Genomic DNA, 15,468 nt, shown 5'->3' with positions numbered 1-15,468 from the left:
TTGCTAACCAGGTCTTCCACACCACTGCCCAGCTCAGGAGAAATAATGCAAAGTAAGCCTTAGAGAGCCCATACACTTTCCACTGGGACAAGCAGCTGGAAAGGACTTCGGGGCCCAGTGTTGAGGGGTTTGCCCTTGGCCTTGTCCAAAGTACAGTGTAGCAGAGAAACACGATTTGAGAAGTTGTCCGAGAGCAAAACAAAAGCTACCTGTGAAATTGTTTAGCATCATCAAAACACAGACACCTGTCCCGGGTTGTGATTTCCTGTCATCAAGCAAGAAACGTCCCAAACATGCCAATGCAGTCGCATTTACGTTTATTTCTGACAACTGTGCTATCCAAGAAGAAAATCCACAAATTATGAATAATACAATTTTTTTATTAGCTGTACTTTGATCATTGTAGCCTACCTTGATGAGCGATCGAAGTTCAAAAGAACCAGAGAATAAAGAGTTATGCGAGAACAAAAGGGGGAGGAGGGACAAAGAACGAGTGAAACAGTAAACGAAAACGAGGCTCTTGAGAAACTAAAAGAAAGAAACAGTTCACAAACAAGTGAGTTTGATATTGGCGTAGGAGACGGAGCGATGGGAGAGATATCTATGAGGCACAGATGAAGAAACAAAATTACAAAATGAGAAGGAGACGGAAGAGAGAAAAGTCGATATAGACACGAGAGACGTTGAGAGTGGAGTGAGCGACAGGAAGAAATAAGGAGAGTATGAAAAGTGACAAAGAAAAACAGAGAAACGTTAAAAGAAAGATGTGCCTTTCAAATAAAAAGAAAGAACACACTAGTGTAGATAGGCTGGGATAGAGCGGAGACACCCCTCCCCGTAGCTGCAAGACTAGGGCTGCTTCATGAAAAAACAAGCAGAGTAGAGCAACGCACTGAGCATTCGTAAAGTCAGCATCATAACCATTAGACAGCTAGAGTAGAAAAGAGAGCAAGCGAATGTAAGAAAATCTACTGAAAAGTCTGTTTACATTGAAATAACCTGCCTTCGTTCCAGGATGTAAAAACACCTATTGGCTGGAAATCGGTATAATAACCAGCACATTTGTCGTGTTGGTGGGCTCTATAAAGAAAGTTGTCAACACAAGGAAGGCGCATGCAGCACTATAGTACATGCTCCCTTCAGGTTCTAAAATTGCAGCTATGTTGAAACACATGAAAAGGGCAGTGAAATGAGGCAGGTTTTGTCAGCCATATATTCCAACCAAACAAATGAATGTACATTTTGAAACACTCGTGCTTGTGATACTCACAGATACTTCAAATGGGAACAAACAATCCTGGCAGGCAGCGAGCAGACCCCATTTTGGTGAAAGCGACCGATGTAAACAATCCCCAAGCCTTCATCTCCAATTGCATCTTGTCCACAGCTTATTAGCACGTAGACATGAACAGCCGGCAAGAAAGTGAAAGTGACTTTTGAAACACTTGTGCTTGTGGCGGCATCCACCTTGCGGGCGCGAGCAGGCAAATGTAAACAAGCGTGCGTGGCCACGCTAATTGAAAACAGATGGCTCCTGTGCACCGCTGCTTGCTCCCGCAAGGTGGATGCCCCCATAATCACGAGTGCTTGAAAAGAGCTGACTGATTTCTAGTTCAAAAATGTTATTACATTTTAAGAAACATATAGTCAAATTCATACAAAGTGATACAATTGATGGAAAAAACAAGAAGAAACAATATATTATGTAGTCCATTGACAAGTAAAGTACTAAAATAAGATAGAAGTATAAGATTGCTTAAACATGGTCATACAAGCAAGCCCGCAGGTGACTTTCCGTGGTGTGAGGCCTGCCGGAACAGTGCCCTGAAACCTCTGGGTGATCGTATGCTTTATAAGTTTTGATTGAGATAAAATAAGATAAGATAATACAATAGACAACAGGAGTTATGCCAATGAACTAAAGTAGCCATCAAAAGTATCACCATGGTAAAAGAAAAGAAATATGTAGAGCAAGAAAGGAAACAAAGAAAAAAGAAAGAATGCGAAAACCAAGACAGTAATGGGCCCATTAGGATGTCGGGCGGATTGCCCCCGCCAGGCTGGCGGTAGCCACCGCCAGCCTGGCGGGGGCAATCCGCCCGACATCCTTCCCTGAATTCCCCCCGCCATATTAGTATGGCGGGGGGACCACGGCGGAAGAAACAGCGCCCGCCACTTTTCCGCCCCGGTCGCCTTGCAGCCGGGGCGGAAAATGTTGAATATGGTGCAATGCTATTGCCGCCACGGAAAGGCATACGGTGTTCACTCTGGGGGGGCCCCTGTGGTCCCCCAGAGTGACGGCCAAAGGGGGGTGGCACACGGGGGGGGGTATGTGTGGTACCCCCCTGCATTTGCATAATCGCAGCGGCAGGCACCGCGCGGTGCCTGCAGGTTCGATTATGCAAATGCGTGCATTTGTTTTTAACATTGTGGCGGGCGGTGCAGTGAGCACTGCCCGCCACAATGTGAAATTGAGGAATGCGCCCGCCACTGTGGCGCCCGCATCCTAATACCAATGTCGGGACCCCCGCCCTTTAGGCGGGCGGTCCCGATCTCCGTTAGGGTGGCGGGCGGACAAAGTCCGCCCGCCATCCTAATGGACCCTTAAGAGAGAGAAAAAGAGAAAATTGGAAAGAGTAGAGGGGGGGAAGGAGATGAGATGGAAAGGGAGAAAGGATCTACTGCGGCACTACATATAAACAACGAATACGACAATCAACTAAACGATACAAAGGGATACTGATCAACCAACCCCTTTGAAGCCAAATCCATATATGTATCTAATGCTTTCCAAACATTACTAGAGATATTAGGGGTAAGATGAGCCTCATCCACCGAAGTGTATGCACTTCTTAAAAAAGAGACCAATGCCCACCAAATGTGGTATGATATGGAAGAGAAAGACTTCCATTCCATAAGAATCACCTTAACAGCTACTGTCAATAAAAGATCTAATAATTGTAGCTCAAAGGTATCCAACGACAAAGGCACTCGGGAAGCCAAAGGGCCCAACAAAATCACGGGAAAGGAAAGCTGAAATTAAGATTGAAAAATTAACATAAGATGCTTATGAATTAAATCCCAGAAGGGTTGTAAGAGTGAGCATTCGAAGAACAAATGTGGATAATCACCAGCAGCCAACCCACAACTCCAACAAAGATCATCATCTTTCAGATTTAGAGAGTATAGACGCACAGGAGTCCAATGAAGAAGATTGATAGAGAATAATTTAGATTGAATTAAAGAAGGGGCAATTTTATTGTGAAGAGAAAGCTTCCCAATCAACTGCCAAGTTTCTGGAGAAATATGATCAGTGAGTACTTTATCAAAATGATTTAACCATTTTTGTTGGGTAACAGTAAGCAAGGCAGAAGAAGTGGAAGACAAAAATTTATAAATTCTGGATTCGACATGCCCAGATCTAAGTCACATGTGAAACAACACAATAACAGGAGAATTGGGCTCCAGACGCAATTTAGCAAGAGCAACTTTAATTTTTAGAAAGGTATAAAAGTCTAAATTAGTGAGAGAAAATTATTGAGCTAAGGAGGAAAAGGGTAACGGATCATTGTTGGAATCATATAGATAGCGAACCAACGTAATCCCTTTAGAAGCCCAATAAGTTATCAATGAGGGATCAATAGCAATCTTAATTCTAGGATTACTCCTCAATGAAGACCATCTCGATTTATGAATCGGGGTAGCCACTTTCTTATCAATAAACCTAACTGCTGCAATGGTGTCTAAAATGATCGTACGGGAAAACTGAATAGATAAACTAGACGTGGTTAAAAAGGAAGAGGTTGGCAAGGGAGAAGAAAGATGTTGTTCAATCAACATCCAGGAAGGAGCGTGACAGTATCTCTAGCAAAGTCTTGCGATATAGAGATTCGATGGCCTTCCCAGTTCACTATCTTGATTTTCCTCATATGAGCCAATATTTGTTCCGAATGTTGATGACGAAGCGGTTTAAAAATGACCACCCTAGGATATGCAGAGGATTTGGGTCTAAAAGTCGACACCCGATGAGCCCTTTCGATTTCAAAATCCTTCTGAAATGAAATTTGTAGGGTAGATGGAAGACATTGGTATAGGAAATCTATCATAGATGAGGCTGATTTCTCCGCTTCTTCAGGTAAACCAAAAATCCGCAAATTGCTTCTCCGTTTGTAATCTTCCTGCTCTGTGAGGTCTCTCCGTAATGCCGCCATTGAGCGCTCCATCTGTTGTAGCGACTTAGATTGTCGTAGCGCAGTGTCCTCCACCCCACTAATCCGTGTCTCAGCATCGGTAACACGAAGAGATAATGCTTTGAAATCATTCCTAATAGCCGCCACCTCAACTTGTAATAAATCAGTATTTGTTTTAGTAGATTGCGCAATATCGTGTACAGCATTCAGGCGAGACAAAATGGTATTCAATGTGGAGCTAGTGTCTTTTGGAGAGGACTCCGGGGTGGGGGATGTTTGTTTAGATCTCTTTAAAGCACCTTTTGAGAGCTTAGTATTAGAAGAGGGACCCATGGTATCAGCCATGAGGTATAGATCAAAAAATACAAAATTCACACAGGAAAACCTGTATGAACACAATCTGAAAAAGAGGACCAAAAAATGACAAAGGCAAAAGTGGTAGCGCACAGAGATATAGAAAAGCCTTTATATAATCGACAACAGGAAGGCAGAATCAATACCATATGGCATTAGGGTGCAAAATGGTGGTCGCTGACAAGAAGGGTGAAGATAATCATATTAAAGGCTGAAAGAGCGTTGAAAAAAGAAAAACTTAAGAGCCACTCAATGGAAAGTATAGCCAGTTAAACATCTCATTCTGCAGTCTTGAGCAATATGCAGTGGTATGGCGTCGAAGTGAGGCAGAGACTTCAGACAGAGTGCCAAAAAATGTAACAGCCTCATAAAAACAACCATTGAACAGACCAATGCATCTAAAAAGCATAGGGATACATAAATGTGCGTAACATCACCTATTCCCAGCATAAATCGTAGGTTCCGGTGGTTTGGCACAGGTTGCTGAAGAGAAAACGCGAGCGACGCCACTAAAAAACAAAATGGCGTCCGCTTGCGAAATCCAGTGAGCCAGGCGTCAGAGCAACAAAAAGACAGGTTCCAGACGTCGTGGAATAAAGAAAAGCTTAGCAGGCTGCTCACGGCATATTCCAAAGTCGAAAATACCGATTTCCGTATAAAGACGTCGTCTCTGGGGAGCCAGAACTCGTCCCGACAGCCGCTGTTGCCCCGGAGTTCAAACGCGATCCGCCATCTCGCAGCGGCGCGCAAACCACGCCGAGCTGACTGATTTCTAAAGGTCATCTCCTAGAGCAGCGCATGCGCGCTGCGCTAGACGCGACCTAAAAAAGCTTAGTGGAGGAACTTTTTCCCCCAGAGCCCATATAGTTTGGCACATTCTATTCCATTTCAGGCCCTGGAAGAAGAATTACTACAGCCTTTGCTGGAACAAATCTACCTTTTTAAAAGTGGTAACGGATTGAGCATGTTTGTCAAATGCCAGTAAACTCATGAGTTTATGGGCATTTACAAACTCTCAGGGCAAACCACGTCTTGATCCACCCACTTCCTACCCTTGAGTGGGGTTTACAGCTCTGCAATTATATGGACAGTGGTGTGAAATTACACCGTAGTATCTGCTAGGTACCTTTTTTAGGTAACAGCATACCAGACAGCAGAGCTGTCTGGTTTGCTAAAGACGTCTTCAGGACATTCTGAAAGCTTCCCTGGGAATGCATTCTGCCCATTGCTTAAGTTAGCTTTTTGTTTTGTAGCTCATCGTTGCTTTTTTTTACTTGCTGGCTTTATTTGTTTTAGGCTGCTCAGCCTGAGTTAGTCCCTCCTACGGAGCATAGTCAGTTCACTGCATTACCTCCTCGTCCGTCTTCCTCGCCACAGTAATAACCAATGAACTATACTGTGGCGAGGAAGACCAGAACTTGGAGTAATGAAGATTACCGGTAAGTAAGCGGGGCATTACCTATTTGTCCAGCTTCCTCGCCACAGTATAGTTCATTGGTTATTACTGTGGCGAGGAAGACTAGGGCTCGGAGTAATGAAGATTACCGGTAAGTAACCGGGGCATTCTTCCACAACCGCTTGCTTTCTGTAAACAGGCTTATACATTTTGGGGCTTATTTACAAGCCCCTTGTGCTGCCGGTGACACACTGGTGGCACAACCTGCTGCCCCATATTTACAAAGACATGTAAAGCCACCCTGCGTGGCTTTTCATGTTCTCATAAATATGGCCCCTTTACATACAACACTTTGCGTGAAATGGGCGCGCCATGGGTTTTGCTGTGGGTGTTCCCACACAACACCCATGGCTTCTGCCATATTTCCGAGAAATTGTAAACCTGGAAATGTGTCAGAATGCTATGCCTCCGTACGGGAGGCATAGGGAGGTGCAACGCATTAAAACCATCTTTCAATGCGTGTTGCACTTTGCAGCACACATAGGAAGTGGAAATCACTTCTTGTGATTATTTTTGTCCATTTGGCATCGATGGACATAAGTAATGCTGAGATGTGTAATTGGTCTGCCTTATTTAGGAGGTGGAGGAGGCGCTTGGTGTTATCACTGCAACTTCTTTCAGGGATGAAGCAGGTTAGATCTGGATCAATTAGTCCCTGCATGGGGCTCCACCGAGTTGCAGGATACCATGAAGATACCATTGACGTTCAAAATAGAAATGAGGCAATAGGAAGCACACTGCACAAGATCTTTTCTTGGCTTTGGTATAACCATAATAACTTTCTTTCTCATGGAGGGGGGAGTGTGCCTGAGTCCCCAATATTATTGCAAAGTATTGGGGTATGGTGAGGCCCAAAGAGTCTCTAAAACCCTGCGGTGAGGCCATCAGAGCCTGGGGGTCTTGCCAAGTTGGAGTTTGGACTTGTGGCAAGGACCTCTTCTGTGAGAATATCTACTCGAAGGTAAGAGCATCACTGTTGGGTAAGCTTGTAATTGGCGCCAGATACAGAAACCCATGGCAATCCCCTGTAGTCATTCCCTCAGCCTTGCATAGGGTGGCTTCTAGGTCGTTCTCTTTCTCCCGCCGCTCCCTTTTGAGCTTTGCGGGAATCGCAAAGAAGGCCCCACTAACTATTGCTTTTAGTGTTTCCTAGAGTTGGCAGATAGGCGTGTCCGGCTTGTCTTTATCTTTGAGGAATTGCTGGATAGTGTTCTATATATCTTTTTCAGTGGAGTCACATGTGAGCAGTTTGTTGTTAAGTTGCCACGTATGACACTGAACCCTCCTGCCCGGTATATTAAATTATAATGTGATCAGTGAGTGATTGGACAATGCTGACACTTCAATGCCGGACTGTTGCAGGGTCACAAGAATACATGGGGATACTAGGTTTACTATTCCCACTCAAATCAAAGCAACAATTAGGAATGTGTTGGACTCTGGAGGGGTTGCATTTACTATTTCCACTTCAATATAAACATCATTATAGCAGTGGTAGCTGCTGCCAATATAAAGTGGTGGGCAGTGCGGGAGGGTTGGGGAATAAAAATAAATAAAAAGACTGACTTACCTGCTGCTGCCGGCCGCCTCAGTGATCCTCTCCTCCCAGCAGTCCGTGGCCACAAAACACAGGCTCCCCACCCAATCCAGACACTGTTCTCAAGCTATAACTAGAATGAGAACATTTCTGGGATTGGCCTGAGTGGGCAGGCCTGATGTTCGCTCAGGCTCAGGGAGCCTGTGCCTTTTCTTCACCCGGGTGTGCAACTAAGCTCAGTTTGGAGGCTGCTAAGCGCGCATGTCAGTTTAGCCTGCCTAAGACGGCTGGCCAAATGGACATGTGCACTTACAGGTGCCCAACACTCCTCCTACCTGTCATGGCCTGGCCCTGCCCAGCCCTAAATTACTCCACCGGCTTTGGCACTCAGTCAGACAATGATAAATAGAATGATAATGGCATTGTTTTATTATCACTTATTATATATCATCTGCTGTATCTGAGTAATGGGGCGTGGCTCCTCTGCCATTACGGAGGAGCTGCCCCTGCAGTATAGAAAGTCGTGGACTTTGGAGGCAGGGATTAGATTTACAATTCCCACTTGAAGGAAGTGGCCCGATTAGGGTCACCCGGGTGACTAATGACCACCTCTCAGCCTTCCGTGCTGCAGAGGGACTGAAATCAACAAGCATAAAGATACATTATGTACGTTTCGTAACTGGGCTAAAATACGCTCATAGTGGAATTTTCCAGGCAGGCGCTGCTAAGCAATGAAGTACAAAAAAACGATCTCTGCACTCATATCTTACACAAAATTGCAATGTCCAAGGTTGTTCCAGTCGGGCCGTCACCAGACAAGTAGGAGAGGGCCTCTATCTAGAAAGAAAAGTATGCACTAAAAGTCTATTTATTGGTGAAGCAAAACCCAACACTGCAGAAACTAAACATAACAGAGGCCTTTTCTCGGAAACAGCGAAGGATTAGTTCCGATCATGATTCAAAATGGCACTTGAATAGAAAATGGTGCTGCGAATGCTAACTTACATAGAGCAATACACAAACATGAATATTTCTATTCTAACACACTCCAACATAGGACAAATCAGTCAATGTGTTGGACTTTTGACGGGTAACATAAAATATTCCCACTTTAACTGAAGCAAAAGCATGGCAAGATTTACTATTTCCAATTCAATATATATAACTCAAGGGAAAATGTTGGATTTTGGAGGTTTTAGATTTATTATTCATACTTGTACATAAGAAAAATCATGAAACGTGGTGGACTTTGGGTTGGTTTCCTAATGTAAGCAACAGGTGGAAAGTTTTGGACTTTGGCGGGGTCATATATTTACTATTCACACTCCAATCTAAGCAACAGTTGGAAAGTTTTGCACTTCAAATGGGTTAAATTTACTATTCCCACTTCATTCTAAGCAACAAAAGGGAAAGTGATGGACTTTGGAGAGGTTATATTTACTATTCCCATTCAAACGTAAGCAAAAGCATGGAAAGTGTTGGACTTATGAAGGGTTAGATATACCATTGCAATTCCTAATCATTAAAAAAAATGTAATACATAAAACCATAAAATTATCGAAACATAGTCAAAATAAAAAAGATGCATTATAAATAAAACAAAAGTAATTTACAAAATAAAAAATAAGAATACATAGTTTAACAAAGATAAATCAAAATAAATACATAAAAAAATTAACTTCTCTCCCACTACCTAAAAAACACCAATTGAAAAAAACCCATTAAAATGAATTAGAAATAAAACAATATTAGCATTAAAGTTGTAATTAGGTAAAACAAATAACAGTAAAAGCTAAGCAAAAAGTACATTTACCAATGAATTAACAATTAATTAAAATACAAAAAATAATTGACATAAAAAATAACTAGTCAAATAATTTCCATGGTTAATTACCAATTAAATATTTGTTTAAAATAATAAAAACATGGGAAAAAAACCCAAATAAAAAAATTGAATAATGTTCCACCCTACTTCCCTACAAACAAAACTTGCTATTAAATGATAAATCAGCAATTAGACTATATAATTTAAATCACACATTAAAAATCACAAAATACATTTAAATCATCAAAATTATAATCCATCAATTGAATATATTACATAATTAAATATAAATTTGAACATGAAAGAAATTAACTTTAAAAAACAGGTACATTATCATTTAAATAACTTGAGAGCCTATTCCCATATAAAACCACAAGCCAACTAATTAATTATAAATTATTAATGAAACTATAGAACATTAAAATTACACATAAAATAATCTAAACCTAAATTTATGTTATTAAAATATCAATTAAATAATTGACATAATTAATTGCAATTAAATATTTAATTAACATACAACTGTAAATAACTTATGACCCTATTCTCCTACAAACCCAACAACCCGCTACTAAATTATGAAGTACTAATTAAAAAATAATAATAATTCATTAATTAAAAAAAGAAAAGAATTATTGTATTAATGCTAAAACCTAAAATGGATGTAATAACTAATATGTATTAAATTAATTATGAAACAATATTTAATACAAGCATGTTAAATTAAACAATATTATATATACTATTTTTCAAAAGTATACTTGTTACAAAAAACAGTGGGGCATATTAGCAAGAACGTCGTTAAAATTATCGCAATTTTAGCGGCATGTCCTGCACATCTAACCTGGGCTTCTATTGGAATTCTATAACGCATATTAGCAAGCCCATTATCGCAGTTTTAGCGGCAGTTTCCTGCCGCTAAAATGGTGATCATTTTAACGTCGTTCTTGCTAATATGCCCCGGTGTTACCTTCTACATTCATTTCCTCTATATTTTTGACTTGACAATATTTGTGACGCAGTGTTCTTGCAATTTGCTATTTTTAGAATGATATTCTTGTTATTCACCGCTATTCCTCCATTCTTTTAGCAGAAGTATATGTTGTACCAAGTGTATAGCTCTTTGTCTCCGTAGCATGTCCTGTACAACTGTTCATGTTTTGAATATTTTATCGCCTTGCTGTCTTTTAGCTAGCTTTCGATAAATCTCACTGTGTATTCTATATTTCTTATGCTCATTGGTATTACATTAGAGAGTTTAATGTTAGTTCCTTTCTTCTTCTAGTGATTATCAGCCTTCCTACCAATTAAGCTAGAGTCACAAATAGTTGAATTTCCAAAGAAGCTTCTAATACATTTGTTGAGGTCTAGCAATAGCAGTTTGGTTTCCAATACTACGTCGTGGCTAGGCCTTTTCTTACAATATGTTGCAATTCATAACCAGAAGCATTTCAAGGCGACGCAATTCATGAGTTACTTCATTTATGTGTCATTTTCATCATTGCATTTTGTTCTTTTTCACTAAATTGTTTTAGGGTATTAAGCATGTTTTATTCTTAACAGTAATGTTGCTTTTAGTGCTACTGTTCATGTATCCTATCAGTTTATATATTTTTACTTTGTTTTTTAGTTAGAGTGTTTTATAAAGCACAGGAATGACCCAAAGGTATCAGAGCGATGTACAGAGCAACCCCAAAACCCTGCTACATAACATATAATATCCCATATTTATAAACCAAAGGGGGGACGGAGCTTACCACAGCCTAAAATGGCCGCTCTTTGAGCAAGCTCCATGCAGCCACTGTTACTATCCTAAATTTATCCGGCTTTCATACCTCCTCGTTTACTCTTGAGCAATGGCAGACGGGTGCCGATGATCGTAGCCCTGATTGAGCCGGTTGGTACTTGGCAGGGAGTGGCGGTATTGCAGTAGCGGGCCAAGGCCTTGGATTTGGCGGCTCCCCCACCTGGACGAGCTTGTGAGCGGCCGCTGGTGTGTCATGTGGCCCTCTCCCTGACGTTGGGAGTGCCTGCGGAAATTGGCAGCCCCTCATAGTGGTCCCCACCGCCTGGAGTGATCTGCCAAACAACAAGAGAGAAGTGCCAATACTGATGTGACCACTTGTATGACTTAATGTCTTCCAAATCAAGACTCCTATTCCAGACTGGGAAATGCTATTAAATAGCTATTTATTCATCAAATTAAATTGCAGGGCATATTAGATGAACCTTAGTACATCATGTCATTCATGAATTAATGCAAAAAATGAAAAAAGGACACGAAACAGGATAAAATCACCATCAAACCATCATGAAATCACTACTCATACATATCACAGTCATCCCACTTACATTCACACATTCCTTCAGAAGGGCAGCACACAACCTGGGGAATTCAAAGGACCAGTGTGGGAAGTGGTAGATCTGCTAAACAATTGACAAACCTTCAGAAAATAAAACTTTTGGCAAACCAATACACCAAATAACAAATAAGTTCAATCAATTAATTTACAGAGTTTTGACAAAAATAAGCATATCATGGAAGAATCCTAATGTCGTGCAAATGAAACATCAGGAAAACATTAGCAGATCAGAATATACGCCTACGCGTTTCGAATCCCACCACTCTTGTGGATTCTCATCAGGGCCAAGTGTCACAACGTGTGGATCCGCAGAACCGAATTTCTTGCAGGGAAATCCTGCAGTCTTTCTTGCCAGGAGAAACGGGTCTGTGTTTGAGGAAGGTGTTTGGGTCACTGCCGGGGAACCGGCAGGTCCCGGGGCCGCGGGTAGTAGAGGGAAGTAGCTTTTAATTGTTGTCACAAGTCCAATGTGAAAAGGAATTTGGAGTCCCCGCGGGGCTGTTCGGTTGACAGGTGCCGTCTGGAGTCAGTCAGCGGTCGGGAAAAGGTACGGAGTGTGGCGATTCTGCAGTGGGGAGGGGCCCGCCAAGGCCATTGCTGTTGTGCTGCGCGGACATTTCAGGGCATAGCAAACTAGACTTCATCACACGGCTTGCACTCGACTCTGGGGGCATGTGAGCTGCCCTGCTCCTGTTTTCGGAGAGTGGAGACCCGACTCACCCGTGTTGTGGGGGTGGAACGTGAGGACGCCGCCGGGAAGCGTGCGGCTGCACTTGAGGCTCTGATCCGGTACACTTTGGAGGCCGGGAGACAGGTGTGCCCTGTCCCCCTGGGGCTGTTAAGAACCGTGAGGGACTGTGAGCTGTGCTCCATGGCTGGCAGCAGTGAGGCCTCTGACATCGCTGCAGGGGTGTGGCGGCGGGCCCACGCATGGACGATTGAATGCCCAGACCCTGCATTCAAGTGCTTGTCTCCCATTGCCTGACCCGGCTTCGGTAGCAGATGAATCTCCTGCTGTTGGTGTTTGGTGTGCCTTGCCCTCGCTCCGGGAAAGGTGTTGCCCCCGAATCTCTGAGAAGCATAGGCCAGTGGTGCTGCGCTAGTCGTGGCTGTCAGCAGATCGCAGCCTTTCTTAGGCATCTCTTCCTCGTGGGACTGTGCTGCCTATTCCATTCTCTCGTCTATTGTGTGCCAGGGGACTCACTGTGCCTGTTCCCCACTTGTGGTCACTGGGGGACCAGTGGCATGTCCAGCCTGACAGATCTGGGGAGTGGTACGACTGGTTGGTATAGCGAGCGAGTAACGCTACTCCTCTGACGCTAATGAGCAAGGTGGGCAAGACCCAGTCGAAGCTGCAATTTGAGCAGCGCAAGTCCCGATCCACAGATAAAGAAGACGCCCCTTCCACGGATGACCATGAAGATCTGTCTGAGGAAGCTACAGGAGACCTGAAAAAGATCCTTGCTACAATGCAAAAAAGCCTACAGAAGTCTCTCTACCATCGACTGCAAGATTTTTTTATTTTTATTTTTTAATGGAAAAATCATGAAAGTTTATTGAAGGCAGGGCCACTACAATTATGCAGCATGGGAGGGCCAAATTATGCAACAGGGTTGATTAAATTATGCAAGCAAGAAAAGACAAATTATGCGGCATAATGTGGCATATTTTGAGATAGCAATACTTCATTATATTGTCATTTTTACACTTGTTTTTTTTAATTTTTAATTTTTTTAATTAACAGTAAGACAAGAGCAGGCAATACAAACATCAGGAGTTTCGCGATGAAATACAGAATAAGGGCCAGGCGGGGGAAATAAACAAACAATAATCACTGTAGGAAGGAAAGGGCCCAGCACGGGTACATAGAACGGAAGCAGGAAATAAGCAATCTGTGAATCAAGCAAAGCGATCCCACCCACACGACCCATCCATAATGACACAGGATAAATAAGTCCGCAAAAACACCCGGACAATAGAGGATCCGTGAAAGATATACAGCCCATCTCTCGTAAAGAAAAAGGGAAAAGAAAAGGGGCCATAGAACATAAAAAAGGCAAAATAAAAAACCCCACCCCGAACCCCCCACCCTGCATCCCTGCAATGGCTACGGCCTAACCCCACTAGCAGCGTGCCTGTCGCCCCAGAACTACCCTAAAGGAAGGGGAAAGAAAAGCGGAGGAGGAGAAAGCAAACATACTCCCGGTCTCCCGCACCCCCCGCCAACAGCGACCACCCGGATACATGTTAAAATCAATATTCAGCAAGTATACAAACCGGTAAAGGAAGGATAAACAACAGCCACCCAATTCCCATCACGTTACAGATACAACCCCAGAATCACGAAAAGCTCTTATATCGGAACCCAGCGATAAAGTTCAGCCCTGGCCAGTACGGTCCGTCAGAAGAGTCTTTGCCATTCGAGCCGCCATTTTGTTGGAAAAAGCAAAGCGTCCACAAAAGTTCTGTTCAGCACAAAAGGATCGAAGACAGGATAAAAGTTCACGGCTTGAACTAGGAAAGGTGTCCAAAGACAGCGAATATCCAAAACCATCAACAAGGAACTCGTAGCCACATGGAAGACCGTCTGTAGATGCGTTAGGCGGAAGCAGGGTCAGGCCAAAGACGCTAGCGAGAAGCACGGGCTGGCTAGCCGGTAATAGGGGACCGTCAGAAGTCATAAATTCCGGGGTACGCACAGGGACCTCGACCTCTGAGACACAATGCACCGCTGGTATCATCTCCAGCTGGAAACCAAACGAGGCGTCGTCCTCAGCTTCCAGGATACCGTCCACTTTCACCATGAGTGTCCGGAACACAGCGACTGTGTGCGAATGGAGCGCCCCAATGGCGGCCACAACGGCCCGTAGAGATGGCGCGCCCTCCGTCCGCTCCATCCCCTCTCAGTAGGAGACAGAGCCGGACTCGAACCCCGGAGGCCGGCTGCTCCGGAGTCACGGGCCACGCAAATCCGATCACAAGTAACGGGCGCTCCTCGTCGTGCAGAACACACCGGTGCCGCCAGAGAGGACCCCAGCCCGTCGACCCCGAGGGGACAACAAGGTCTTCGGGCACTGGGCCCCCACCACGGCAGTCGGCGTGACACGATGGCGTGTCCCGGGCATGGATCGTGCAAAGGATCGACAGGAAAATCAATAATTCAGGCACTCTTCGGGAGACAGGGCTCAGTCCAGGTCTCACGGCCGATGTTGTTCAACTCTGACTCGGGTAGTCCAAAAATCGAGGCCCCGGCTTCCACACGGTGGTAGGCCGAGAAATGGAACACGGCGTATCTTCGTCAGCCGATAAGATAGAAATCTCGGGATTGTATCTTTGGAAGCTGTAGACCTTCATAAACAAGAAAATCAGGGGTAAGGTCAGGATGAAAGACAGGATAAGCGAGCTGCTGGCGGAGGTCGGTGGAGCCGGGAGCTTATGCGGCCATCTTGGTTCGTAGCGTAGCTCCTCCATCGACTGCAAGATTGACACCCTTGCATATCGTATGGACTGAATGTCTGAACGCCTAGATAAGCATGGCGAGTGTATCGGCATAACAGAACGAAGAGTCACGGAAGTAGAGGAGGCGCAGACGTAGGTCAGTGACCCACAAAAATAATTTGCCAAAACGTTGGGTGCCTTGCAGGAGAAGGCTAAGGACTTAGAAGCGTGGTCTAGAAGGAGTAACCTACGCATCACGAGACTGCCGGAGACGACTTCCACTAGCAATATGGAATTATTCATTG

This window comes from Lissotriton helveticus, chromosome 1_1 (assembly GCF_964261635.1).
Source record: "Lissotriton helveticus chromosome 1_1, aLisHel1.1, whole genome shotgun sequence".
Classification (NCBI taxonomy): domain Eukaryota; kingdom Metazoa; phylum Chordata; class Amphibia; order Caudata; family Salamandridae; genus Lissotriton; species Lissotriton helveticus.
Note: the sequence above shows the minus strand (reverse complement) of the source record.